General features: G+C 34.1%; 1 protein-coding gene across 1 annotated transcript in view; it reads right to left on the bottom strand.

Moving 5' to 3' along the window:
* The window catches only part of LOC148956331 (uncharacterized), a 66,873-nt gene that overhangs the window by 17,025 nt on the left and 23,945 nt on the right, over positions 1–25,903 (bottom strand). The gene's annotated exons all lie outside the window — the stretch shown is intronic.

Here is a 25,903-nt window from a genome sequence, read left to right as displayed (position 1 = left end):
TTGTTTTCATTTTTGTGTCTTAAGTCTGAAGGCAATGAAGTATTTCTCCTTATTGCAATAGCATACTATTAATGGATTTCAATAAAATGTAACGAACTTTTTTTTTAGTTTAGTAAGTATCCCTGTTTTGTCTCATAGCATGGAGATTGAGTTCAAATGTCCAGGAAATTGCTTTTTAGGGTGGGGGGGAGGACTATCGAGATAATATCACCTCTTCAATCCACACGGAAGAGTATAGGATACGTTTATCTCCCCTTTTTATATCCCTCTCGCTGGAGAGACTCGTTGCCTCGTAAAACAGTAATTTGAAGGCAAAAAGCTGTCTGTAACGTCAGGGAAGAGAGGGGAGGGGGGGGGGGGTGAATTTGTTTTAAATATCTAGGGGGGGAAATTCTTTTTTCTTTCTATTTATCTATGAGAACACACACACACACATCTAAATTTTCAATGACAACCCGAAGAAATACCTTTAAAATCTAGATTGGAAGGGGCAAGAACTTAGCTGTCAAATTCCCGCCCCCTTCTCTAATTGGAGTCACTGAATACTGTAAAACTAAATTGGCTAGATGACAGAATTGGCTAGAAGTTGATTAAGTTTCGGTGTTTAGACTCAAACTCTCAACAGAACACAAAGTCAAATCGCAACTATTCCCTCTTCAATCCACGTAGGATATGTGTTTCTCTCCTTTTTTCATATCCCTCTCGTCAGAGAAATTCGTTACCTAGTAAAAAAAAACTTGATGGCAAAATGCTGTCACTTGCGTCAGGGGGGCAAATATTTATTTTTACATACCTAGGGGGTTGGATTTTTATGTTATTAAATAAAAAAAAACAACAAGTTTTTTTAAATGAAAGTAAGGAGCGACGTTAAAACTTAAAACGAACAGAAATTATTCCGTATATGAAAGGGGCTGTCCCCTCCTAAACGCCTCGCTCTTTATGCTAAAGTTTTTTATTGTTTAATAAATAGAGTTGTGAGAAAGTCAAACTTTAGCGTAAAGAGTGAGGCGTTGAGGAGGGGACAGCCCCTTTCATATACGGAAAAATTTCTGTTCGTTTTAAGTTTTAACGTCGTTCCTTACTTTCAGTTAAAAAAACTTGTTTTTTTTAATTTAATTTTTGAAAGTTTTTGAATTAATGCGGGTTTTGATATTGGCTCGTACATGAATAATTAAAACAAAATTTGTATATTAATTTTACTTTTATTTGGTTAAATGGCTTTCTCGAAACTTGTTTAATTTATTTACGAACATTTTTATTAGTAATAAATATACGTAACTTACCAATTAACTTACGTAACAAACTTCTGTATTCATATAGTTTTAATACGTTTATTAGGGGGCTCGCCCCCTAGTCAATACCTCGCTTTTTACTCTAAAGTTCAAATTTTGTTCCAATTCTTTAAAAATGACTCCTTAATTACAAAGGCCGTTAATTAGAATAAATAGCTCTTATGAAAGTACTAAAAAAACTTTGGCGTAAAGAGCGAGGTATTGACTAGGGGTGAACCCAGTCATATAGGTAATATTTTCTGTTCGTTTTAAGTTTTGATGTTGCTCCTTACTATCAGTTGAATTTTTTTTTTAAATTTAATTTCTGATCTTTTTCTTTAATAAGGATGGGAAATCCGGCACCTCCTTCATAGTAATGTCCCTTTCCCCATGAAAACTTCCTTCATGGAAAGATCCTTCCATATAACGCCCGACCCCCCCCCTCCACCTACCAGAATAAATCCCCCCTGAAAACGTCTGTATACTTCCCAATAACCAATACTATATGAGTAGAATGCATCTATTGATTTCTACGCGACGTATAGCCAGTATTCGTTTCGTCCTTATTAGTTTAATATCACGAAAAATGTTTAACGGTGATTCCGAAGATAAAACAGTTTGGATTCAATGGAAGCTCTACACCTTTTCAAAGAGATTGAGTACTACGCTTTACTTCTTCGATGTGTTCTGTATAAACACAAGTGGCGTTTGAACAGTGTTGTCAATTTAAAATAGAGTTTAACGTTATAGTATGCTAACAAGTTGATACTAAGAGAGATGTAGATGTCAAGAAAAGAATTTTAATAATGGATAGCTTTACTTCTTCGATGTGTTCTGTATAATACACAAGTGGCGTTTGAACAGTGTTGTCAATTTAAAATAGAGTTTAACAATATAGTATACTAAAAAGTTGATGCTAAGAGAGATGTAGATGGCTAGAAAAGAATTTTAATAATGGATAGCCTTACTTCTTCGATGTGTGCTGTATAATACAAAAGTAGTGTTTGAATAGTGTTGTCAGTTTAAAATACGGTCTAACGTTATAGTATACTAAAAGTTGATACTAAGAGAGATGAAGATGGCAAGAAAAGAAATTTAATAAAGAAATTCAGAACAATTCATAGAAATCCTTACAGATCAAGTAGTGAGGTATACATGAGTATGAACAATCATGGATAATAAGCACCAACGACCCTAACCACCAGGGACTTCAACCCTCCAAAGGTCCCCTATCCCCAAACTCCAAGGGGCCCCTCCCCGCCAACTTTTTACCGCCCCCCTTTTTTTGTTTTGTTTTTGTTTTTTTTAACATGATATATTTTTTTATTATTTTTTTTTGAAATGCAAGAGTTGGAATATTTCAGTAGTGTTTTGTTATGCTTTACCTTGTCAAACTTACATTCTCTTGATTTTTCAAAATTCATTTTGAATTTCCTTCGTTAAATACAAGAGTTGGAATATTTCAGTAGTGTTTTGTCGTGGTTTACCATGTCAATGTTACATTCTCTTGATTTTTCAAAGTTCATTTTGAATTTTTTTCGTGAAATTTAAGAGTTGGAATATTTCAGTAGTGTTTCGTCGTGGTTTACCTTGTCACAGTTACATTCTCTTGATTTTTCAAAGTTCATTTTGAATTTATTTCTTTGAAATGCAAGAGTTGGAATATTTCAGTAGTGTTTTGTCGTGGTTTACCTTGTCACAGTTAAATTCTCTTGATGTTTCAAAGTTAATTTTTGATTTCTTTCATTGAAATGTAAGAGTTAGATTATATCAATAGTGTCTTGTCGTTGTTTACCTTGTCACAGTTAATTCTCTTAATGTTTCAAAGTTCATTTTGGATTTTTCTCGTTGAAATGCAAGAGTTGGAATATTTCAGTAGTGTCTTGTTGTGCTTTACCTTGTCACAGTTACATTCTCTTGATTTTTAAAAGTTCATTTAGGATTTCTTTCGTTTAAATGCAAGAGTTAGAATATTTCAGTAGTGTTTTGTCGTGGTTTACCGTGTCACAGATACATTATCTTGATTTTTCAAAGTTCAATTTTGAATTTCTTTCGTTGAAAGGCAAGAATTGGAATATTTCAGTAGTGTTTTGTTATGATTTACCTTGGCACAGTTACATTCTCTTGATTTTTCAAATTTCATTTTTGAATTTTTTTTGTTGAAATGAAAGAGTTGGAATATTTCAGTAGTGTTTTGTCATGGTTTACCATGTCACAATTACATTTTCGTGATTTTTCAAAGTTCATTTTGAATTTATTTCGTTGAAATGCAAGAGTTGGAATATTTCAGTAGTGTTTTGTTATGGTTTACCTTGTCACAGTTACATTCTCTTAATTTTTCAAAGTTCATTTTGAATTTCTTAAGTTGAAATGCAAGAGTTGGATTATTTCAGTAGTGTTTTGTAGTGGTTTACCTTGTGACAGTTACATTCTCATGATTTTTCAAAGTTCATTTTGAATTTCATTCATTGAAATGAAGAGTTGGATTATTTCAGTAGTGTTTTGTTGTGGTTTACCTTATCACACTTATATTCTCTTGATTCTTCAAAGTTCATTTTGGATTTCTTCCGTCGTAATGCAAGAGTTTGAATATTTCAGCAGTGTCTTGTCGTGGTTTACCTTGTCACAGTTACATTCTCTTAATTTTTCAAAGTTCATTTTGAATTACTTTCGTTGAAATGCAAGAGTTGGAATATTTCACTAGTGTTTTGTTGTGCTTTACCTTGTCACAGTTACATTCTCTTAATGTTTCAAAGTTCATTTTGAATTTCTTTCATTGAAATGCAAGAGTTGGAATATTTCAGTAGTGTCTTGTTGAGCTTTACCTTCTCACAGTTACATTCTCTTGATTTTTCAAAGTTCATTTTGGATTTCTTTCGTTGAGATACAAGAGTTGGAATATTTCAGTAGTGTTTTGTTGTGCTTTACAATATCACAGATACATTCTCCTGATTTTTAAAAGTTCTTTTTGACTTTATATCGTAAAGGACAATAGTTAGAAAATATTAAAAATTTTTTGTTGTAACATTAATTTTCAAAATTACATTATCTTGATTTTTCAAATTTCATTTTTGATTTCTGTAATTTAAATACAAGAGTTGGAATATTTCAGTAGTGTTTTGTCGTGTTTTACCTACTCATAGCTAAATTCCCTTTATTTTTAAAAGTTAATTTTGGATTTGTTTCCTTGATATGCAATAGTTTGAAAGTTTAAGTAGTGTTTTGTACTGGTTTACCTTGTCACAGTTACATTTTCATGATTTTTCAAAATTCATTTTTGGATTTCTTTTGTTGAAATGCAAAAGTTGGAATATTTCAGTAGTGTTTTGTTATAATTTACCTGATCGTAGTTACATTCTCTTGATTTTTCAAAGTTCATTTTGAATTTCTGTCGTTGAAATGCAAGTGTTGGAACATTTCAATAGTGTTTCTTCATGGTTTACCTTGTCACAGTTACATTCTCTTAATTTTTCAAAGTTCATTTGGATTTCTTTCTTTGAAATGCAAGAGTTGGAATATTTCAGTAGTGTTTTGTCGTGGTTTACCTTGTCACAGCTACATTCTCTTGATTTTTCAAAGTTCATTTTGGATTTCTTTCGTTGAAATTCAAGAGTTTGAATATTTTAGTAGTGTTTTGCAATGGTCTTCCTTGTCACACTAAAGTTCTCGCGACTTTGCACTGTTCATTTTGGATGTAATTTGCTGAATTGCAATAACTTGAATATATCCATTATTGCTCTTTGATGTTTACCTTGTCACAAGTAAATTTTCTTTATTTTTCAAAGTTCATTCTGGATTTCTTTCGTTGAAATGCAAGAGTTGGAATATTTCAGTGGTGTTTTGTTGTGGTTCACCCTTTCAAAATTACATTCTATGGAATCTTCAAAGTTGATTTTTAGTTGCTGTCGTTGAAATTCGGGAGTTGGAATATTTAACTAGCGTCTTTTAATGGTTTACCATATCAAAGCTCAATTCTCTTGACTTTTCAAAGTTCCTTTTGTTTTTATTTATTGAAATTCAATAGCTGTAAAATTTCATTTGTGTTTTATAGTGGTTTACCTTGTCACAGTTACATTCTTATAATTTTTCAAAGTTAAATTTGTATTTCTTTCCTTGAAATGAAAGAGTTGGAATATTTCAGTAGTGTTTTGTTATGGTTTACCTTGTCACAGCTTCATTCTCTTGATTTTTCAAAGTTACTTTTGAATTTCTTTCGTGAAATGCAAGAGTTGGAATATTTCAGTAGTGTTTTGTCGTAATTTACATTGTCACAGTTACATTCTCTTAATTTTTTCAAAGTTCATTTTGGATTTCTTTCCTTGAAATGTAAGAGTTGGAATATTTCAGTAGTGTTATGTCGTGGTCTCTTGATTTTTCAAAGTTCATTTTTAATGTCTTTCATTGAAATACAATAGTTGGAATATTTCAGTAGTATTTTGTCATGATTTACCTTGTCACAGTTACATTCTCTTGATTTTTCAAAGTTATATTTGAATTTCTTGTCTTGAAATGCTAGAGTTTGAATATTTCAGTATTGTTTATTTGTGCTTTACCATGTCACAATTACATTCTCTTAATTTTTCAAAGTTCATTTTGTATTTCTTTCATTGAAATGCATGAGTTGGAATATTTCAGTAGTGTTTTATCATTGTTTACCTTGTGACAGTTACGTTCTCTTGATTTTTAAAATTTAATTTTTGATTTCTTTCGTTGAAATGCAAGAGTTGGAATATTTCAGTTGTGGCTTATTGTGCTTTACCTTGTCACAGTTACATTCTCTTGAGTTTTAAAGTTCATTTTGAATTTTTTTCGTGAAATGAAAGAGTTGGAATATTTCAGTAGTGTTTTGTTGTGCTTTACCCTGTCACAGTTACATTCTCTTGATTTTTCAAAGTTCATTTTGAACATCTTTTTTGAAATGCATGAGTTGGAATATTTCAGTAGTGTTTCGTTGTGGTTTACCACTTCAGAGTAACAATTTCTTGATTTTTCAAAGTTTATTTTGACTTTCTTTCGTGAAATACAAGAGTTGGAATATTTCAGTAGTGTTTTGTCATGGTTTGTCTTGTCACAGTAACATTTTCTTGATTTTTAAAAGTTCATCTTGAATTTATTTCGTTGAAATGCAAGAGTTGGAATATTTCAATAGTGTCTTGTGGTGGTTTACCTTGTCAAACTTACATTCTCTTGATTTTTCAAAGTTCATTTTTGATTTATTTCCTTGAAATGCAAGAGTTGGAATATTTCAGTAGTGTTTTGTCGTGGTTTACCTCATCACAGTTACATTCTCTTGATTTTTCAAAGTTCATGTTTGGATTTCTTTCGTTGAAATGCAAGAGTTAGAATGTTTCAGTAGTGTTTTGTCACGGTTTACCTTTTCACAGTTACATTCTCTTGGTTTTTCAAAGTTTATTTTGAATTTGTTTCGTTGAAATGCAAGAGTTGGAATATTTTACTAGTGTCTTATTTTGATTTACCATGACAAAGTTACATTCCCTTAATTTTTCAAAGTTCATTTTTAATTTCTTTCCTTGAAGTGCAAAGAGTGGGAATATTTCAGTCGTGTTTTGTTGTGCTTTACCTTGTCAAAGTTACATTCTCTGGATTTTTCAAAGTTCATTTTGAATTTCTTTCGTTGAAATGCAAGAGTTAGAATATTTCAGTAGTGTCTTGTCGTGGTTTACCTTGTCATAGTTACATTCTCTTGATTTTTCAAAGATAATTTTGGATTTATATCGTTTAAATGCAAGAGTTGGAATATTTCAGTAGTATTTTGTCGTGGTTTACCTTGTCATAGTTACATTCTCTTTATTTTTCAAAGTTCATTTTGAATTTCGTTCGTGAAATGAAACAGTTTGAATATTTCAGTATTGTTTAGTGATCGTTTACCTTGTCACAGTGACATTCTCTTGATTTTTCAAAGTTCTTCCTGAATTTCTTTCGTTCATTTGAACTTCTTTCGTTGAAATTCAAGAGTTGGAATATTTCAATAGTGTTTTGTCGTGGTTTACCTTATCAAAGCTATACTCTCTTGATTTTTCAAAGTTCTTTGTGGATTTCCTTCGTTGAAAAGTGTTTTGTTGAGCTTTACCTTGTCACAGTTACATTCTCTTGATTTTTCAAAGTTCATTTTGGATTTCTTTCGTTGAAATGCAAGAGTTGGAATATTTCAGTAGTGTTTTGTTGTGCTTTACCTTGTCAAAGTTACATTCTCTGGATTTTTCAAAGTTCATTTTGAATTTCTTTCATTGAAATGCAAGAGTTGGAATATTTCAGTAGTGTCTTGTCCTGGTTTACCTTGTCAAAGTTACATTCTCTTGATTTTTCAAAGTTCATTTTGTATTTCTGTCGTTGAAATGCAAGAGTTGGAATATTTAAGTAGTGTTTTGTCGTGGTTTACCTTGTCAATGTTACATTCTCTTTATTTTTCAAAGTTTTGTTTGAATTTATTCCGTGAAATGCAAGAGTTGGGATAATTCAGGTGCTTGTTTTTATGGTTTACATTGTCACAGCGACATTCTTTTAATGTTTCAAATTTTATCTTGAATTTCTTTCGTGGAAATGTAGGAGTTGGAATATTTCAATAGTATTTCGTAGTGGCTTACTGTATCAAAGCTACACTCTCTTGATTTTTCCAAGTTCTTTGTGGATTTCTTTCTTTGAAAAGTGTTTTGTTGTGATATACCTTTTCACACTTACATTCTCTTCATTTTTCAAAGTTCATTTTGGATTTCTTTCGTTGAAATGTAGGAGTTGGAATATTTCAGTAGTGTTTTGTTGTGGTTTACCTAGTCAAAGCTACATTCTCTTGATTTTTCAAAGTTCATTTTGGATTTCTTTCGTGAAATGCAAGAGTTGGAATATTTCAGTAGTGTTTTGTCGTGGTTTGCCATGTCACAGTTACATTCTCTTGATTTTTCAAAGTTCATTTTGAATTTCTTTCGTGAAATGCAAGAATTGGAATATTTCAGTAGTGTTTTGTCGTGGTTTACCTTGTCAAAGTTACATTCTCTTGATTTGTCAAAGTTCATTTTGGATTTCTTTCATTGAAATGCATGAGTTGGAATATTTCAGTAGTATTTTGTCATGGTTTACCTTGTCACAGTTACATTCTCTTGATTTTTCAAAATTCATTTTGGATTTCTTTCCTTGAAATGCAAGAGTTGGAATATTTCAGCAGTGTCTTGTCGTGGTTTACCTTGTCACAGTTACATTCTCTTAATTTTTAAAAGTTCATTTTGGGTTTCTTCGGCGCGCCGAAGGGAGTCATTAAATAGTGGAATTTATGAAGAAACTAAATTGCATTTCAACGAAAGAAATCCAAAAGGAATTTTGAAAAATCAAGAGAATGTAACTGTGACAAGTTAAACCATTAAAAAACACTACATAAATATTCAAAATCTTTCATTTTCAATGAAATGAATCAAAAATGAACTTTAACAAATCAAGAGAATTTAACTGTGACACGGTAAACCACGACACAACACTACTGAAATATACCAACTATTGCATTTCAACGACAGAAATCCAAAATGAACTTTGAAAAATCAAGAAAAAGTAACTGTGACATGTCAAACCACGACAAAACCATCCTGAAATGTTCCAACTCTTCCACTTCAGGACAGAAATCCAAAATAAACTTTGTTAAATCTAGACAATGTAACTGTGACAAGATAAAGCACAACAAAACACTACTGAAATATTCCAACTCTTGCATTTCACGAAAGAAAGTCAAAACAAACTTTGAAAAATCAAGAGAATGTAACTTTGAAATGTTAAACCACTACCAAAAAATACTGAAATATTCAAACTCTTGCATTTTACAAAAGATAGTCCAAGTGAACTTTGAAAAACCCAGAAAATTTAGCTTTTACAGTATAAAGCGAAACAAAACACTACTTTTACACTTGAACAATCTCAATTCACGTTGTAAGTCATAAATGAAATTTGAAAAATTAGGAGACTTTAACAATAACAATGTAAAGCTAGATAAACCAAAATTTAAATATTGCAGCTCTTGCATTTCAACGAAGAAAATTAAAACGAAACTCTGGAAAGTCTATAGAATGTAGCTGTGACACAGGTAAATCATAACAAAAAACTACTGAAATATTCCAACTCTTGCATTTCAACGAAGGAAATTCAAAATGAACTTTGAAAAATTAAGAGAATGTAACTGTGACAAGGTAAACCATGACGAAACACTACTGAAATATTCCAAATCTTGCATTTCAACCAAAGAAATTTAAAAGTAACTTTGAAAAATCAAGAGAATGTAAATGTGAATTTGTAAACAACGACAAAACACTACTGAAATATACCAACTCTTGCATTTCAAGGAAAGAAATCCAAAATGAACTTTGAAAAATTAAGAGAATGTAACTGTGAAGAGGTAAACCACGACAAAACACAACTGATATATTCCAACTCTTGCATTTCACGAAAGAAATTCAAAAGGAACTTTGAAAAATAAATAGAATTTATCTGTGAGTAGGTAAACCATGACCAAACACTACTGAAATATTAGAACTCTTGGATTGCAATTATAGAAATCCAAGGTGAACATTTAAAAATTGATATACTATATCTGTGTAAATGTAAATTACTACGAAAAATTTATGAACTTTTCCAGAGCTTGCATTTCAAGAAAAAAAATCAAAAGGAACTTTGAAAAATAAATAGACCTGAACTGTGACAAGTTAAACCACGAAAAAACACTACTGAAATATTCAAACTCTTGCATTTCTCGAAAGAAATCCAAAATGAACTTTAAAAATCAAGAGAATGTAACTGTAACAAGGTATAGCACAACAAAACACTACTTAAATATTCCAACTCTTTCATTTCTATGAAATAAATCCAAAACGAATTTGAAAAATCAAGAGAATGTAACTGTGACAAGGTAAAGCTCAACAAGACACTACTGAAATATTCCAGCTCTTGCATTTCAACGAAAGAAATCGAAAATGAACTTTGAAAAATCAAGAGCATGTAACTGTGACAAGGTAAACCACGACAAGACACTACTGAAATATTCCAACTCTTGCATTTCAAGGAAAGAAATCCAAAATGAACTTTGAAAAATCAAGAGAATGTAACTGTGACGAAATTCAAATGAAGTTTGAAAAATTAAGAGAATGTAATTGTGACAAGGTAAACCATGAAGAAACACTACTGAAATATTTCAACTATTACATTTCACGAAATAAATTCAAAAGGAAGTTTGAAAAATAAAGATAATTTAACTGTGACAAGTTAAACCATAACAAAAAACTACTGAAATATTCCAACTGTCTCATTTCAATGAAAGAAATAGAAAAATTAATTTTGAAAAATCATGATAATGTAACTGTGACAAGGTAAACCAAGACACAACACTATCGAAATAGTTTAAGTTTTGAATATAGACTAAATAAATAAAAAATGACCTTTAAAAAATCAAGAAAATTTAGCTGTGAGAAGGTAAACGCTGACAAGAAAGAACTTAAATATGCGAAATCTTGCATAAAAAGTAAAGAAATTCAAAATTAAATTATAAAAAATATGAGAATGCAACTTTGACAGTGTAAGCCACGAAAAAATACTTCAGAAATATTCCAACTCTTGCATTTCACAAAAAAAATTAAAAAGGAATTTGAAAAATTAAGAGAATGTAACTGTGACAAGGTAAACCACGACAAAACACTAATGAAATATTCCAAGTCTTGAATTTCACGAAATAAATCCAAAATGAAATTTGAAAAATCAAGAGAATGTAACTGTGACAAGGTAAAGCACGACACAACACTACTGAAATATTCCAACCCTTGCATTTCAACAAAAGAAATACAAAATGAACTTTGAAAAATCAAAAAAATGTAACTTTGACAAGCTAAAGCTCAACAAGACACTACTGAAATATTCCATGTCTTGCATTTAAAGGAAATAAATCCAAAATTAACTGTGAAAAATCGTGAGAATGTAACTGTGACAAGGTAAACCACTACAAGACACTACTGAAATAGTCCAACTCTTGCATTTAAAGGAAATAAATCCAAAATTAACTTTTACAAATTAAGAGAATTTAACTGTGACAATGTAAAGCACAACAAAAGACTACTGAAATATTCCAACTCTTGCATTTCAACGAAAGAAATTCAAAATAAACTTTGAAAAATTAAGAAAATGTAACTGTGACAAGGTAAACCATGAGAAAACACTACTGAAATATTCCAACTCTAGCATTTTAATAAAATAAATCCAAAATTAATTTTGAACAATCAAAAGAATGGAAGTGTGATAAGGTAAAAAACAACAAAAAAGTACTGAAATCATACAACTTTTGCATTTCAATGGAAAAAATTCAACATAAACTATGAAAAATCATGAAAGTATAACTGTGACAAGGTAAACCACGACAGAACACTACTGAAATGCTCCAACTCTTGCATTTTAACGAAAGAAATCCTAAATGAACTTTGAAAAATCAAGAGAATGTAACTGTGACAAGGTAAAGCACAACACGAAACTACTGAAATATTCCAAATCTTGCATTTCAACGAGAGAAATTCAAAATGAACTTTGAAAAATTAAGAGAATGTAACTGTGACAAGGTAAACCACGACAAAACACTACTGAAATAATCCAACTCTTGCATTTGATTAAAAAAATTCGAAAATGAACATTGAAAAATCAAAAGATTTTAACTTCGACATGTTAAACCACGACTATACACTACTGAAATTTTCCAACTCTTGCATTTCAACGGAAAAAATCAAAAGTGAACTTGGAAAAATCAAGAGAATGTAGCTGTGACAAGGTAAAGCACGAAAAAACACTACTGAAGTATTCCAACTCTTGCATCTCACGAAAAAAAATCAAAATGAACTTTGAAAAATCAAGATAGTGTAACCGTGACATGGTAATCCACGACAAAACACTACTGAAATATTCCAACTATTGCATTTCACGATAGAAATCCAAAATGAACTTTGAAAAAATCAAGAGAATGTAACTGTGACAAGGTAAAGCATAACAAAACACTACTGAAATATTCCAACTCTTGTATTTCAAAAAAAATTATATATCATGTTAAAAAAAAAAGGGGGGGGGGGTAAAAAGTTGGAGAGGAGGGGCCCATTGGAGTTTGGGGATAGGGGACCTTTGGAGGGTTGAAGTCCCTGGTGGTTAGGGTCGTTGGTGCTTATGATCCATGATGGTTCATACTCATGTATACCTCTCTACTTGATCTGTACGGATTTCTATGGATTGTTCTGAATTTCTTTATTAAAATTCTTTTCTTGCCATATTCATCTCTCTTAGTATCAACTTTTTAGTATACTAGAACGTTAGACCATATTTTATACTGACAACACTGTTCAAACGCCACTTGTGTATTATACATAACACATCGAAGAAGTAAAGCTATCCATTATTAAAATTCTTTTCTATCCATCTACATCTCTCTTAGCATCAACTTTTTAGTATACTATAATGTTAAACTCTGTTTTAAACTGACAACTCTGTTCAAATGACAATTGTGTATTATACAGAACACATCGAAGAAGTAAAGCTATACATTATTAAGATTCTTTTCTTACCATCTACATCTCTCTTAGTATCAACTTTTTAGTATACTATAATGTTAAACTCTATTTTAAATTCGCAACACTGTTCAAACGCCACTTGCGTATTATACAGAACACATCGACGAAGTACAGCGTAGTACTCACTCTCTTTGAAAAGGTGTAGAGCTTCCATAGAATCCAAACTGTCATATCTACGGAATCACCGTTAAACCTTCTTCATGATATTAAACCAATAAGGAAGAAACGAGTAGTGGCTATACGTCTCCTAGAATTCAATAGATGCATTCTACTTATATGTTAACATTGGGTAAAGTTGATAACTTTCAGCCCTCCCCCCGGGGACTTCGGCGGATTAAGTCATCCTAAAAGACATAGTTATCATATTTTCGACCATGCTAAACAAAATGGCTATCTCAAAATTTTATCGGGTGACTTTGGGAAAAAAATTAGCGGGGGAGGGGGCCTAGTTGCCCTCTATTTTTTTGGTCACTTAAAAAGGGCACTAGAACTTTTCATTTCCGTTTCAATGAGCCCTCCCACGATATTCTGGTTTTCTGGTTATTCTGGTGGACCACTGGGTCAATACGATCACCCCTGGTAAAAAAAAAAACAAAAAAAAACACGCATCCGTGATCTTTCTTCTGGCAAAAAATGCAAACTTCCACATCTTTGTAGATAGGAGCTTGAAACCTCTATAGTAGGGTTATCTGATACGCTGAATATGATGGTGTGATTTTCATTAAGGCTCTATAAGGGGGTCTTTCCCCCTTTTTTAGAAAATCAGCCAAATTTTCTCAGGCGCGTAACTTTTGATAAGTATGACTAAACTTGATGAAACTTATATATTTGAAATCAACATTAAAATCTGATTCCGGTGATGTATCTATTGGTATCAAAATTCCGATTTTTAGAATTTCGGTTACCATTGAGCCGGGTCGCTCTTTACTTACAGTTCGTTACCACGAACTTTTTGATTTTTCAACGAACATAGAAAAAAAAAACATTTTTCAATGAAAATACCCCCAAAACACTCTTAAAATCTTGAGGGAAAGGGGCCAAATATTGACAGTCAAATATCAGCCCCATCCTCTTATTGGCGTCACTGAATACTGTAAAAATATATTTTGTTAGATTCAAGAATTGGCCAGAAGTTAACAAAGTTTTGCTGTGTAGGCTCCGACTCTCGACAGAACCCAAGTCGTAATTGTAACTGATCAACATTCTTTAATGTTTCACTTTTCACCATCCAGCAAATGAGATGCATTAGTAACTGAAAGATATACACAGTATTTAAAGAGGATCCAATACATTAGAGCATGGGTTGTCAGCCTTTTGTTGAAAAAGGGCCAAAAGTTTACGTTGCGATATCACGCGGGCCGCACTTAGGTCATATGTCATTACACTGTAAGCTAGTATTGTAGGTATAATATAATAAGTGGAGTACATCTCCAATATTTATACACAAATATTTGAAGTTTAAAAATAAAACACTTAATGTATATTTTTACTACATTTTTTGTAGTTAAAACAATAAATGAGATTTTCGTTGTTGCATTTGAATTGCAATTTTTTTTTGTACTGTTCTATTATCTACAAGACACGCAAGATAGTTGATAAAAGAAACTAGTCAGACAGGTTCTTTCAACGGAGAATTTGATTGCAAACAGTGTTTTTTCACTACGTTTACAATATTTAGACTTTAGTTTTTTGGGGTTTAGGGGGAAAAAGGTACCTAGGTTAGGTTACGTATTTAATATATGCTATGCTTCCCCCCCCCCGCCCCCTAATGTGCAAGTATATAGCCAAAATTTTTTTCTAAACTATAATATTTTCATCATATTTTGTTTTGTATCATTAGCGTTAACCAAACTTCACTTCTCGCGTGTCTTGTAGCTAATAGAACAGTACCGTTTTTTTTTTTACATTAAATAAAAAAAAGCAAGTTTTTTAAACTGAAAGTAAGGAGTGACATTAAAACTTAAAACGAACAGAAATTATTCCGTATATGAAAGGGGCTGTCCCCTCCTCAACGCTTTGCTCTTTACGCTAAAGTTTTTTATTGTTTTAAAAAATAAAGTTGTGAGACAGAGTCAAACTTTAGCGTAAAGAGCGAGGCGTTGAGGAGGGGACATCCCCTTTCATATACGGAATAATTTCTGTTCGTTTTAAGTTTTAATGTCGCTCCTTACTTTCAGTTTAAAAAACTTGTTTTTTTATTTAATTTCTGATCGTTTTTTAGTTAATGCAGCTTTTATTTTGGTTCACCGTCATTGAATAAGTAAACAAAGTTTGCATAAAAATTTTATTTTTCTTTTGCTAAATGGCTGTCTCTAAATTTGGTTCTGACGTAATTTACAAATTAACTTACGTAACAAACTTCTATATTCGTATATTTTTCTTCTGGCAAAAAATACAAAGTTGCAGATTTTTGCAGATATGAGCTTGAAACCTATGTAATAGGGTTTTCTGATACGCTGAATCTGACTGTGTGATTTTCATTAAAATTCTTTCACTTGTAGGGGATGTGTCCCCCCTCTTTAAAAAGTCGGGTAAATTTTCTCAGGCTCGTAGCCTTTGATGAGTAATACTAAACTTAATAAAATTTATATATTTAGAATCATCATTATAAGCCTATTCTTTTGATACATTTATTTACATCAAAATTCAGTTTTTAAAAGTTTCGATTACTATTGAGCCGTATCGCTTGTTTTTTTTTAATTGTTTTTTTTATTACGTATATGTTATTACGTACATGAGGGGGTTCTCCCCTTAGTCAATACCCCAATTTTTACGTTAAAAGTTAAAAAAAAAATTAAATTAAAAAAACCCAGAATCACAAATGCCGTTTATCTTGAATTGATATCTCTTTTGAAAGAACTAAAAAAAACTGTAGCGTAAAGAGCGAGGTATTGACTTGGGGGAGAACCCCTCATATACGTAATAATTTTTGTTCGTTTTAAGTTCTAATGTTGCTTCTTACTTTCAGTTGAAAAAACTTGTTTTTTTCAATTTAATTTCTGATCGTTTTTTAAATAATGCTTGGAAATCTGGCGCCCCCTTCATAGAAATGTCCCTTACCCCAAAGAAACATCCTCCACGGAAAGATTCTCCAGAATAATTCCCTCCTCCCGCCCCCCCTCCCCAGAAAAAAACCATTCTTAAAAATGTCTGTATACTTCCCAATAACCAATACAATATATAAGCAATGGGCAAAGTTCATCACTTGCAGCCCTTTCCCTGGGAACCGTGGGGGATTAAGTCATCCTAAAAGACATATTTATTATATTTTCAACTATGCGGAACAAAATGGCTATCTAAAAATTTTAATTGGGTGACTTTGAGAAAAAAATGAGCGTGGGAGGGGGCCTAGTTGCCCTCCACTTTTTTTGGTCACTTAGAAGGGCACTAGAACTTTTAATTTCCGTTCCAATGAGCCCTCTTATGATATTCTAGGACGACTGGGTCAATACGATGACCCATAGAAAAAAAAACAAAAAAAAACACGCATCCGGGATCTTTCTTCTGGCAAAAAATGGAAAATTCCACATTTTTGTAGATAGGAGCTTGAAACCTCTACAGTAGGGTTCTCTGATACGTTGAATCTGATGGTGTCATTTTCATTAAGGTTTGATAATTTTTAGGGGGTCTTTCCCCTTTTTTTCAAAAATCAGCCAAATTTTCTCAGGCCCGTAACTTTTGATGGGTAAGATTAAACTTGATGAAACTTCTATATTTGAAATCAGAATTAAAATTTGATTATTTTGATGTATCTATTGGTATCAAAATTCCGTTTTTTAGAGATTCGGTTACCATTGAGCCGGGTCGCTCCTTATTTACAGTTCGTTACCACGAACTGTTTGATTAGCTTGTATTTTTGTAGCACAGACGTGTAATATTGCGTCTAAGTCTATGTTCGATAACCAAGGACAGTGTTTGTTTTTTCGATAATTCAGAATTGAAAAGTATGCTCACAAATACATTTGCTACCAAACACAGTAATTAATTGCACAGCAAACCTTTTTAATTCCTTGTAGTTTTCAGAAGGCCAAGTTCCATAGGAATCCACAAAGTTGTTGTTTTTCCTTAAAAGCTACTTTAAGTGTGGTATCACTTTGCAAATCTATCACCTTGATTTGCAAATCACTTGGTACATAACTGATAACCACTGCGAAGGGTGTTTTCGAAAATATCCATCTTACGTGAGATCTTTGTGAAATCAGGAGACCGGTTTTCATACTCAGTGTGAACTTGAATTAGTGCACTTTTAATTTTAGTATTTTGCCAAACAAAATTTATACGAGCTTCTTCTACTGCTTTCTTGCAATTTGGAAAATGATCGATGTGAATATATCCTTGAGGTGATGAATATACTTCAAAAATAGATCTTGACTGATCCAACTGGATGGTGAGACTCCACCTGCTGAGTTTGCTCAAGCACCAGTTAGCATGTGAGGCTGAAAATGTTTCCTTGGAAATATAAATTAAGGTAGTAAATACTGACTATTTGCAGAAATAGTCCCAACCATCGTCACAAGGACCGCTCTTTCTGATGATGTTGGCTTGCGAAATGTCATCTGACCCATCTCCCTAAACACTTTAGGAGGAACATGAACTGTGGTCACAGAATTTTCGTCGCAGTTGTATATGAAACTTGCATTAAAATGAAGCTTTTCTAGAATTTACTTCGGGTTTGAGAAGAACAGTTCAACGTTGACTCTGTTAAAGCTCGTTGCATGACCCAACCTTGTGGGTTCAGGCTTGCGTAATAACAAATGTAGATTTGAAGCTCGAAAAAATACCAGCCAGTCCATCCCTGTCTTTTTGGCATTGCTCTAGTTTTGAGGGGTTATCTTTTTGTTTGCTATAGCAAAGTAGTTGATGCAGTCAAAGCCGTATGCACTGGCAATTGTAGTTACATTTAGTTGGGGTCACAGTCGCAATCAGTCACATTCACAAGTATTTGCAGTTACAAATAGTCACAAATTCAAACAGTTAAAAGCAGTCACAATTTGAAAAAGTCACATTAGCAGTAGTACTAATTGCATAATTAGTAGTCGTAGCAGCCCTCAAAGGTTCAGTTTATTGCTTTCAGCTGTTTTTCAGATATTGTTCATATACCCTTTTGACAACCTGCATGCAAAGAGTACATATTGATTTTGTTCAATATTCTTGGCAATATCTCTTTATAGTTTCGTCTTTATGTCCTTAGCCGTCCCATATATATTACAGATAGACCATTTCAACATCCATATTTAGTTATGAATCCCCCTCAAGAGGTCCCTAAGTTTCAACTCAATACCTTTATCCGTTCTAATATGTCATAATATGCCCTTATGACAAACTTGGACGGACATAGAGTCTTTTGATTTAGTTCAACATCCCCAATAATATGCTCTGAAAGTTCCAACATACCCCCCTTTTTTTCCTAGGATACTGCTCATACACCCTTTTTGATAATCTGGATATATATATTGTACCTTTTGATTTAGTTTTACTCCCCGTCTAGTTTCCCTGAAAGTGAAAACTTAATATCTATTCTGTTCCTGAGATATTGTATTCATGCTTGTTTGACAATCCAGATGCACTTAAACCCTTTTGAAAAAAAATTACCCTCGATTTTGTAGATGGGTTTCATCTGATACATGCTGGGAAATGTCCCAGTGTGTACCACATTTACCCGTCCCACTATATACCAGATGACACCCATCTGCAAAATTTAAGCGTTGTTTTTTCTTCTGAATGTTTTGCCACAATATGACCTCCTGACATGACCAGATAATTTGGCTTTCATTTGGTACCCCAAGCGCTACATTTTACTGAACTAAAAAAGAATAAACAAAGAAAATTCAAAGACAAAGTATTTTTTGGGGTGTATTTCCGAAACTTTGAGAAAGGTTTGCTCAAAAACAAAAACTGTAACATATCAAAACAATTGGTCTGGATAGTTAAAAATCAAACTAACTATGCTAGATGAGGCTTACGGATTTTTCTAAAATGCTATAAGGCAGAATGCTGGGTGGCACCCTCTTTCACTTCGTTGTGTATTGTTATGGTGAGTGATATGGTACGTCAGGTGCGTTGCGGTGAGGGTCTTGCTGCGCGCACCAATACGCCTCGCGGGCCGCATGCAGCCCGCAGGCCGTGGGTGGCCAACCCATGCATTAGAGGATGACAGTGTCCGGTCTATTATAAATTTATATTTTGTGTGGCCAAACTCTTTAAAGTTGATTGGACAGTCTTGACATAACTTGTAGAGCTAGGATAAGAGAATAACCAACAGAAAATTAAAATCCAAACTTGCTTTCTCATAAATCTTAGAAAGAACAATTTAACTTCTCCCTGTATTGTCTCAAAAATAGATACATTCAGACTTAATGAAGCTAAGATCAGTGGAATGTGCGAATTTTGTGTTTCGCTTGAACAGAGCTGAATTTTTTTTTTAAGTTAAGGAAAGGGCTGTACCTAAAAAATATTCTAGCATACCTGCTGAGAAAACCTTAAAAATGTAGCTCAAAGGAAGTGTCACTTGAGTTATTTGAACAATTTGAGAGTTCCCTGTTTTGCTACCCGCCTTGATTGAAATCCTTGTATACAAGTAGAAAGGGGGGTACCAGCCCCGTATGTACCACGTGGTTTATGGTTTTCTCACTGAGAATGAAAAAACAGGAATTTTCTCACATGGAAAAACAGGAATTTTCTCACATTTATGTCTGTTTTCATGGATGGTTATGTGTTGATCAATTTATTTGATGTTTTTCATGGATGTAAACATCAAATTATGGATTTTTTATGGTTTCGTCAGTGAGAATTTGAATAAAAGGAACTTTTTCACATTTATGTCTGTTTTCATGGATGGCTGTGTGTATTTTTTGATTATTTGATGTTTTTTCATGTCTGTTATATGGATGATTTATGTCTGTTCGTTGTCAGTGAGAATGGAAATGCTTGACGCGAATGCTATGAGATTGTTTGGCTAACCTAACCTTAGAACTTGATTTACGTACGAGGATCGCTAATCGCTCGTAATCACTAGCGGAAATTATTGGTTCACGAAGGGAGAATTAAGAAACAAACAAGGCTTCAATGTTGTCTGGCTAGACTAACCTGAAAAATTGATTTACATAATCGGCGGGGAAATTATTGAGTCACGATGGGGGAATTAAGAAACATTATGGTTTCTTTGATCTTTTAGGCGACCCTTCCCTGAGAACTTGATTTACATAATCGATAGGGGAATTATTGGTCCACGAAGGGTGTATTAAGAAACATTATGGTTTCTCTAATCTTTAGGCCTGAGGGTTATATTTATTACTGTTGTTTTGGACAAGTGCATGTTAGGGATGAATGTCAAGGTGTCCTGGAATAGGAAACCGGAAGTATATGCATCCTTCTCAGCCAATCAGCGAGTCGGATACATCCTCCTTCTCAGCCAATCAGAGAGCTGGTTACGAATGGTTTTCCCCCGTTACATAACAATTCACCCTTGATATTTCGTATATAACGGGCGTGCAATGTGATTAAATTATCAGAAAGTATTGTGATACAATTGAAGCAACAATGAATGTTATTGATGAACTTGAAGCCTTGGCAGCCACAATTAGCAATGTGAGTACATTTTCATTTTTTATTTTCAAAATAAAATTGTTTTCCGTGGTTACCCTCTACTCTATTCAGGTAAACCCCCCCCCCCCCCCCACAAACCTAACCACCGTGCAATCTTTATACTCACTAGGAAACATAAAATATGTTCTTTTTATTACATAAACCTAACACCCCTCCCACCCCCACTCTGATTTTACAGGTATAATTCTTGCTAATAGAAATATTTCTCTTTTTTTTTTCGATAAATTTATTCTTTCTGTAAGCCTATCAAAAAGTGAAATTCAACTTCTGTCTATTCTAATAGCTATTTATAAACTGTTTCCATTTCATTCAACCATCGCCGCCTACTTGACTCAAAAACATTTTTCCGCAATGATTTATACAGCTGACACCCCACAATTGCATTTGATGCTTGTTAATCGTTAACGATAGTGACATGACCAAATGGTTTCAACGATAAAAAGGATTGTTTTTTCTATTTATCAAATTAAAACGGTTTTAAGCAAAAATAGATTACTGTTTATTAAGCATATGGGTTTGTAACCTGAATTTGACGGTGAAGCTGTGAAACGTGGCTATTTCCAAAAATAATTACCAACAATATATTTATGACATTGGTGAAAGGGGGGGGGGGGTTTGACATGCCTCAATTCTATAACCATTATTGTAAAATTAAAAAAAATTTTTTTAATTAAAATTAATGTTAGTTTGGGATGTCTATGAATAAGCTTTTTTTTTTTTTAATTAATTGAAATAGCATTTGATTTCTGAGTTTAGTATATTTATATTTTTTGCTCTACTGAAAATGCTGGCGCAGGGGGACTTTCTTAGTGATAAATGCCTTTCTAGACAAAATTAAATGGATGATGATACTAACTTTCTTTCTGTAAAAGGGGCAAATTATTTTGATACTAACTTTTTTCTCTTCTTTTTAAGGCAAATTGTGAAGAATACCCGTCGCCGCCATTCGCTAAGAAAGCGAGGGTTAATAATACGGGCCATGCGAAGGCTACTGTCCAGTAATATGGTAGCTGGCCGAAGCCTCCTAAACAAGTGATGCCTACCCAAGCCGTATTGGAATGTGACATCGCTTGCACATCCGCTCTCCATGGACCTCTAATAGCTGCCCCATCATCGATATGTCAGGAGGTTACCCTCCAACATGCACTACCCGGACCTTCGGGCACCCAAGCCCAGACGGATTTTGCAAATGTAAGCATTTTTTTCCTACCTATCATATAGAAATATCCATCAATTTCTTCCAACTTTTAAAGGCCTGTTCTACATGCACCATTTTCGAACACTACGTAAAAGTATATCTCAGCGGGATATTGAAAGATTTTTTCTCCCCAAAGGAAATATAATGTTCTCCCTTTTGAATCATGTCAAGTGCATGCATTCACCCTTTGCTAAATTAGATTAGTGAAGCCAAAAAAAAAATGCTCTATATCCCGCTCATAATAAGTTGCAAAATCCATTGCATTATAAATTGCTTTATTAGCGAATGGTTCACCTTGCCTCTACAAATATTAAAAAAAAACTTTATATCTGAATGAGTTGTGTATCATGAGAGGAGATGGCTATCCTTTTCAATTCATGTTTTTGTTGTTTTTTTTCCCAGAGCAGATAAAAAGTATTTGTTTTAAATTTTATTTGGAGGGATTATTTGAATAATATCAAATTACCGTCTTCTATGTCATGTGACGTTTTAGATTATAAATACCTTATACTAATATACGATATGCTGCGGGCTCAAGAAGTGCTATGGCAAGCGTTGCGGGTCCGAGAAGCGTCGCGGGAAGTGATGCAGGCCCTAGAAGTACCGCAGGAAGCGCTGCGAGAAGCGCTGCGGGAAAGTACCACGAAAAAAAAAAAAATTTAACACTTTGAAAATAAACGAAAAAATTGCCGCCTTCTATGTCATATCTTAGATTATCGTTAAGTTGGAACTTTCAGTTGAATTAACCAAATGTTATTAAGCAATAATAATCCAAATTTTAACAGTAGGGATGATTTGTACACTTTGAAAATAAGCTATTTTTTCATTTATAGATTGCATTGGTCCCATATTCACCGTCCAGTGAAGAAGAGGAAGAAGATGCATCTTTGGAGTATCGTGAAAATGAAATGTCTTGGCAAGGTATCGTTAATGAAATACCTGAAAATATCGATGATTTTCTTAATAAATTTTTTTAATGTAGATAGTTGCACAGTTGAACAGAGGGACTTACCTTTGCTAAGTCCGAATACTTTGCAGCTGTTAGAGGATTTACACGGGACTTAACATGGAACCTGCCCCCCACTGATTACACGACTCCACTACGAACAACTACCGAGGTACGTTTGCAAAATATTGTATAACACCTTGGGGGTGGGGTTAATATACCCACGGGCGAGGTGGGTACAACCTTTCCCGATTTTCAATTGTCCAGCAGAATTTTAATGCAATAGTTGTTTACACTGCGACGTTTGGTGATCCTTTTAATACACTTATGGGGGAAAAATTTGTTTTTGACCCCGTAGAAATTGTACACAACTATGTAGATAAAATTCATGCATTTCTGGAGAACCAAATTCAATTGTGGGGGAGGGAATCAATTAAGGTCTGTATTGTTCTAAAAGTGTTCTATTTAAATGAGGGGAAAAGTGAAATTTATTATCATTATGTACATTCCGAGATGTGTTTGGTTTATTCGAATTTAAAAAAATTTGAGGGAGCTTTCGCAGATTGGCTGGATCAAATTATAACGCATCTCGAGAACTATAATGAAAATGGGTGGGGATCTATATCACTATTTGTTGCAAATTTAAGTCTTAAATTAGTTAAAATTAAGAAAGTTTTATTGTTAAGAGGGGGGGCAGGCGGGGCGGGGCCGAAAGCAATAGTTTAAAATTATAATAAATATTGAGAAGTATGTAGTGGCGTCCAGAGGATCTGTTTTTAAACAGGTTATATATGTTTCAGATACGCTTTCCTCATATAAGCATTCGAGCCTCTAGCTCGTGACGCTACTAAGACGAATTAAGATAATTGGGCTGTACATGGGAAGGAAGGGTCCGATATCCCCATTGTAGATTTCTCATGTTTAGAGGGAAAATACCCAGTGACGCTTAGATCTATTGGTATTTTTGAAAGGGCTAATGCTCATTTAAATATTGGCGTTACTGTGGTTCCGTGTGAAAACGAATTTTCAGATGGGAATTATTTCAAAAAGAAAAGTGTGGTCTTCCCTGTAAGGGGCCCGTCAATTGATTTGGTCAGACACTGGGTTTGGTTGCTATACACACCACCTAGTGACCCTGCCAATTCAATTGGCCATTTTAATCCGATCACTGACATTAGTAGAGTTCTGGGGGGTGGTAAGGATCTAGGGGTACGTTTCGACTGTCCAACATGCCTCTCACAATTCCGTAGTGATATAAAACTACGGGATCACATGAGGCATTTTAGCCGCCACGGCTATCAGACAGTGGAAACGGTTTCAGGGGATAGGGCTATTTTACGCTTAAAAAATTTCCAGAACACACTTCTCCAGTGCAACAAAATATCTTTGGACTGTGAAGCTAAGCTGGTGGAGGTGAACGATCCACAATTTCCAAATCGAGTCAAAGAACACCAGGCTATTGCAGTGTCCTACGCCCACGCACAAAGAGACAGTTCTAACACCATGCAGTTGTTAGAAATAGTTGAAACATTGGATGAGGGGCCCGAGTGCATGGTCAAGGCACTGACTAAACTAATTGCCACGGCTAATGGCGCTAGTTTTCGCTTGATAAATACCCATTATCCAATGGTGTTGTCCGCTGAGGCTCGTCTCGCGATTACAAAAAACAAAAATTGGTTGGGTTTGTAAGGGAGAGTTTGCAGCGGTGAATAAGGGGACTAAAGGGAAAAGAGGGGGGAGGGGGAAGTCAGAGATCATAATCATTTTTGGTAGGACATATCCTCGGGGGGTAGTAATTTTAGAGGGGTAGCGCATTAGTTGTGTAATTTCAATGTTAGCCAACAGTTTTTCATACCTGTTTTCAGTCACAACTATAATTATGGCTTAAAATGTATAGTACAAACACGGGCATGGAGGCTGCGGGAGGGAGGGCTCGTAGATTTTCTATGGGTAAATAGTTCATTTAATTACGATTTTATTCCCAAATCGGCTGAGAAGTTGCTGCTTCTCGAACTGGAATGGCAGGCATTGGATAAGGGAAATACACGCTGGAATAAAATCAGATTTTCAGATTCCTTTAGTTTTTTTCCCAAGGCATTGAGTCAATTGATTCAAGTGCAAAAAAGCGACAATTTTGATAGCTTTCCCTTGCTTAAACAGCACTTTCCAGACGGTGAAATGTATGACTTGTTGACCTGCAAAGGTGTATATGCATACGACTTTAACTGCTCTGAAACTCGCTTGAGTGAGGTGAAACTACCTCCAATTGAAGATTTTTATAATTCACTGACCAACAGTGAATGCACAGCCGAGGAGTATGAGTTTGCCAAGAAGGTTTTGTCCAAGGGGGATTGTAAAAATGGGTGGGACTATTGTAGACTGTACTAGGCCAGTGACGTTCTATCTCTGTTGGATATAGTCTTTAAGAACACAGACCAAATATATTCAGAGTTCGGGTTAGATATAGGCTATTATTTTTCTACACCCCATTTAGTGATGGATTTAATTTTAAAAATTAGCAGGGAGGAAATAGGCCTAATCACCGATGTATATTAACACCTTTTTGTAGAGCGTTCAATGAGGGGAGGGTATGTTTTTCATGGGGACCGCGTCTTATCAACCGATCCGAGCGGACAAAATAGCACCGGTGCAAAGTCAAATGCAGTGTTCTTGGACATGAACTCATTGTACCCCTCGGCGATGTCACACTACTCATTGCCGTGTGGGAACTATCCATGGCTTGAGAATCCTTGTGAGTTCCCCGACATTACCACAGTCGAGGACAATGGGCCACAAGGATGGTTCTTTGAAGTAGACGGTCACATTCCGCTGGCGCTTCACGACTCAGTCAAAGATTTTGTTTTTCCCTGTATCAATCGGCCGGTGAGCAGGGACTCTTTGAGCCCCTACAATCGTTCATTGGTTGAGGATATGGGGATGCAATGGACCCTCTACAAACAGAAGCTGATTTCTGATTTGGACCCTAAGGAGAATATCGTTGTTCACCATGTGCTTTTGCACTGGATGGTGAGCAACGGCTTCAAGATCACCAAAATACACAGGGTCCTACAGTTCAATCAGCGACCATATTTGAAAATGTTTATCGACACCTTTGTCGATAAACGCTGTAGGGCAAATTCAAAGGTGGAGAAGGAAATGTATAAGCTCATTCTAAATTCAGCGTTTGGCAAAATCTGTGAAAGCGTTCGTAATAGATCTTGCTGCGACGTCGTGACTGACCCTTTCGAGTGTGCAAGAATTAGTACCGACCCAAATTTTACATCGTTCACGAGCATAG

This window comes from Artemia sp. Qi Xiang Cuo, chromosome 1 (genome assembly GCF_049724085.1).
Source record: "Artemia sp. Qi Xiang Cuo chromosome 1, ASM4972408v1, whole genome shotgun sequence".
Lineage (NCBI taxonomy): Eukaryota > Metazoa > Arthropoda > Branchiopoda > Anostraca > Artemiidae > Artemia > Artemia sp. Qi Xiang Cuo.
The sequence above is the reverse complement of the archived record's forward strand: the minus strand, read 5'-3'. Positions and strand labels throughout refer to the sequence as shown.